Source organism: Lontra canadensis, unplaced genomic scaffold (genome assembly GCF_010015895.1).
Source record: "Lontra canadensis isolate GAN:19392208 unplaced genomic scaffold, GSC_riverotter_1.0 scaffold76, whole genome shotgun sequence".
Taxonomy (NCBI): domain Eukaryota; kingdom Metazoa; phylum Chordata; class Mammalia; order Carnivora; family Mustelidae; genus Lontra; species Lontra canadensis.
Window position 1 is genome coordinate 3,839,270 of NW_022631070.1, and position 4,851 is coordinate 3,844,120.

Below are 4,851 nucleotides of genomic sequence, written 5' to 3' on the forward strand. Positions count from 1 at the left end.
CTTAGGACCTCCAGAGGTGTAAAGAGAATGAATTCGTGCCATGGTCGGTCATCACACTTGGGGTCATCTGTTACAGCAGCAACAGGAAACTAATACGGATTTTGGCTTCGTAGAGGCATTGACCTTGACACTCACAGTAAGCATTTGCCAGGAAGCCAGATGTCGGTGTTCCGGTGGATCTATGACCAGATGCCCGAAGAACTCCTGGCACATCCTGTCTGTCTCACACACACCCCACTCCTCCCACCTGCCCAGAACGTGGTCTGATGGACTGGCAGCCGCCATGCCTAATGAGTGATCTCACTCGCTCCTCTGAGAAAAGGACCTGTACCTGTTTAAAGCAGCATAACGTAGTCATTCGTGTTTCCGATGAAACACTGAGTGTTTCTCTACCCCACAGTGTTCTGATGCACGGAAGGAGGATAATAACCTTCCCACTTAACAGAGCTTTTCTGGGAATTAAGTGTGAGGACCCACTTAAGGGTTTATGGGGTAGGAGCTTTGCGGGTATGTCACCAAAAGGCTGCCTCCCTGCCTGCTTTCCCACTCCGATTTCTAGAATTGTCCAGTGTCCCTGTCCCAAGGGTCGGACCGAACACATGACCCATCCCCTCATCTTTCCAGGAGATCCCCATGGGTCCAGGTAGGTGTCAGGAGCCGTGAGGTCCTCAGAAAAAGGAGCCCAACCAGTGGACTGCTGGGAAATTCGGAATTCTCTGAGAGAGGCCCAGCTTGCTGCCAGAAGGGAGCTTTGCAGACACTCGAAGGGAAGGATGGAGTGGCTTCACGCTCTTGGTTCTCAAGTTCATCCAGGGCGGGTCGGCTTACAAGCCTAGCACAGGAAGGGCTGGCCTGTCGTAGAAAACTCAAATTTTGGACTTGGTGTTATGGGACTGTTGCTGGAGGGAATTCCAGACCACGGCAGCTGAAGCCACGGTGACTGTGGCCAGGGGCCATGGCTGGAGCCCCCGCTGTGTTCAGAGCAGCACACAGGCTCTGTTCGCTTTGGCCTGAAGTGCGGGTCCCGATCCAGGGGAGAGGACTCACCCCTGATCACAAGAGAGGTGAGGGCGGCCACTTTTTACAAGGTAGAACTTACTTCATGATCCCATCCAGTTCATGAAATGGAGTTTTAATGACCCTCAAAGAGCAAATATTCTACCCAAGCCCCTCCCATACCCCCCCCCAGGGCCCAGCAGATTCCTTACGGCATATGAGAGCCAATGAATGGGAAGACCCAACCACACGGGGCCCATTCAACAACAACCCCCAAATCCTCAATTTCTTCCACTAATTTTCTTTAAAAAAAAAAAAATTTTTTTTGGACACTTGACAAATTTGCTCACTCATGTCTTCCCTAATTTATAGTCAGAAAAAGAAAGCAAAGGAAGGAACAAAATTTTTATTTTCTAGAACGTTTTTATGCCCCAAGGCCAAAAACAAAGAAAAACCGGATTGGCTGATTCGTTCATGGCCCACCTCGTGGTTTTGGCATCCTGTGGACACCGTCCTAGTCTTTCTGTGGTGGGGTCCCCTTCAGATCCTATGAAGAATTAGATCCCCTTCCAGGAGCCGAAGGCCTTGCACGTGTCCACGCACATTCCCAAGCACGAAGCTGCCTCCTTCGGAACACACACTCCCCTCCAGGTGTTTGCACGTCTTTAGGCTGGGACTGGGGCGCAGGCCGTATGGATGGGACTTTATAATGCCGGCCTTGTGTTCAGCCTGAGACCTGGAGGGTGGGGGGGAGCAGAGGGCGGGGAAGGAGGGGCCGTGGGCCAGCTCTCCAAATCCCCACTCCAGTGTACAGCTTGCCAAGCTGCGCACAGACATGACAGGGGATTGGAAAAGTGCAGCACAAACAATGTGGCTAATGTGCCGGGATCCCCTGCAAAGAAGCTGGGGGTGCAAGGAAGGGCCTGGAGACACCAGGACCTGCCCAGAGCACCCTAAAAGGAACAGCGGCCGGGGGGACACGGGTCTACTTCCTCTGCTTATCCCCTTTTGCAAGGAGAAGGCGGGGGTCACCAGGAAAATGAAGCACTGGGCTCTGGCGATCTCCCTAGAATAGCCTGTAAGCAATTCAGGCAGAATTTCTTTAGACAATGGGTGACTGAAATATGAACCTTTCTGCCAACATCAGCAGGCCAAGCAAGTCCTGTGTGTTCCACTCAAGAGGGGCCTGCCAACGCTTCAGACAGAGGAGGGGAGATCTGCAGACCGGGACACGAACTCCGGTCCCGGGTGAGCAGTCGCAACATACAAGGTCATTTGTGTTTTGCAAGATAGTACCAAGGACCGATTACCCCCGGCCCATCTGCAGTCTTATGACCTATGATCAGATCACTCTAGGCTTTTAGAATAGCCTGCTCTAAACTCTGATGTGGGTGTGAGGACACCTTTCCTAATAAAGGGGGGGAAAAAAGGGAAAAAAAATCCAATGGAATGACAGTATTCATCTTCCCCAGTGGGTCTTACAGATCATCCCATCCAATTACACAGATCAAGAGCCGATTCCCGGAGAAATCCCACCAATGGCCTCACAGCACTCCATTCACTGGCAGATCAGCCAGAGATGAAACCCAAGCTTCCAAACTCCAGAACACTTGTGGTCCCACGTTCAAATAACCACTGAGTTTCTCTGACATCCCAACTTACCACTCTTTTGCATTTCTGCAGAGGGAGTGGACACATCCAATCTGAGGGCATATGGACCCCGTTTGAGCAAAATGGAACACAAGAAACGAAATGTGTCCCAGAAGTTCATTTGAAAGGGCAGGAAAGGGGTCGGTATGTCGCTCAGCTGTTTCAGATAATAGTAACTTTATTTGTTTTGTGGTGAAAACTATATATAAGATGTGATCACCCATTATTATTATTATTATTATTACTATTATTATTATTTCTAATCTCGGCTTAGCCTGGAAATTGAAGGGAATTTGTCTAGAGGAGTTAATCACGACTGCTGTCCAGGATCACAAAAATTATTCCGGATTTTGGGGTGGATCTGAGGTTGAGGACGGAGGAGGGTGTGGAGTCAAAGACAGCATGGAGTCACAATGCTCCAAGATGTCTGAAATGTACGTGGGACAAGTTGCCATCGTGAGGAAAATATGGGAGGTGAGGAGGGAAGGATGGCATATGAGTTCCTGAGTTTGAATTTTGGGACTAGATCTTTTTTTTTTTTTTTTTCTTTTGCTAAATTCGGGTCAGGCACACCATACCTGGGAAGGCTTTGCTTCCTTCCTTCACCCAGTTCTTGACTAGACCACACTAAAATAAAGTCCTGGGATGAGGACAAACCTTGAAAAATGACTCTAAAACCAAAAGCAATTTCAGAAAATAGACACGGATCTCAGAAATTGGGCTCTGGATGTCCCCACGTCTGCGACTAACCCAGGGGCCCAGCTGGGAGTCTCACCACAGGGCCCGTCACCGGTGAAGGGGAATCACATGTAAATGTCACACAGTAAGAGTAAGACACTGGAGTCTGGGTTTCTCAATTGCCTGGTCTGTTCAAAAAAAAAAAAAAAAAGTGGTTTGAAGCGGACTTCAGTCTAGACACTCCCCAGGTATGTGCTGACTACATAATAGAAGCACCCAAAATCTAAATTCTTGGGGCACCTGGGTGGCTCAGCGGGTTAAAGCCTCTGCCTTCGGCTCAGGTCATGATTCCGGGGTCCTGGGATGGAGTCCCGCATCGGGCTCTCTGCTCAACAGGGAGCCTGCTTCCTCCTCTCTCTCTGCCTTCTTCTCTGCCTACTTGTGATCTCTGTCTGTCAAATAAATAAATAAAGTCTTTAAAAAAAATCTAAATTCTTACTTCATGAATTTCTACCGTCATATATAAGAGAGGTTCGTAAATAGCAAAAGCATCCCATGACTATACCATTTATTTTTTTCTATGAGGTTGGTTTTTTAAATGTTTTAAAGAAATCATCCAGATTTGCACATAATAATACGCTAACCTCCTAGGGCTAAGCTAAGGCAACTATCTCAAAAGTGAGGCCAAACAGGTTGAAGATTAGGGTGCCTGGGCGGCTTGGTTGGTTCGGCATCTGCCTTTGGCTCGGGTCATGATTTTGGGGTCCTGGGATCGAGTCCCAGATTGGGGGGGGGTTCCTGCTCAGTGGGGAGCCTCCTTCTCTCTCTCCCTCTGCCCCCTCCCTTTCTCTCAAATAAATAAATAAAATCTCTTTTTAAAAAAAAGGGAGGGTTGAAAATTAATAGGGCTAAGCTTTCCTCAAATATATTTAAGCAGTATTTTAGATCTACAATCTTGTTCTGCGTTTTCTAGATTAAACCCTCTCCTGTCTTCTGCTTAAGTGAAGTCAAAAGAAAAAGCAAAAAACAAAAAGAACAAAACCACGGAAACACGTGATAACTCTCTAACGAAGAAACTGAATCATCATTATCGTGTGTATTTTAGATCTTCTGCACCATCTTCTAGAAATATCTTAGAATGCCACATCCACGGACAGGATGACAGAACGACCCTTCTCTGAAGAAGGAGTAGGGACTCAGATGCCAGCTTGGCCACGGTCCCTCAGACAAAATTTAATACTGAGTTTGGGATTTTTCTACGTACACCCCCCACCCCCACCATCATCCCGCCCCCAAGAATGTCAAGAATTTGAACTCCCTGGTCTTAAGGTGAAAGAACAGGGAATCAACTCTGTTCCCGAAGAAAGGAGGTGGCAGATCCCAAGACACGGGAGCTACACGAGAAAATCACCCAGATTTAACACAACAGATGAAGAGTTCCTTCAGTGCTTCAGAAGTCGCGGGAAACCGATATTCCCAGGGCAGATCATGAATCAGGAGCCAGTAAGATCTCCATCTGCGTCTCAG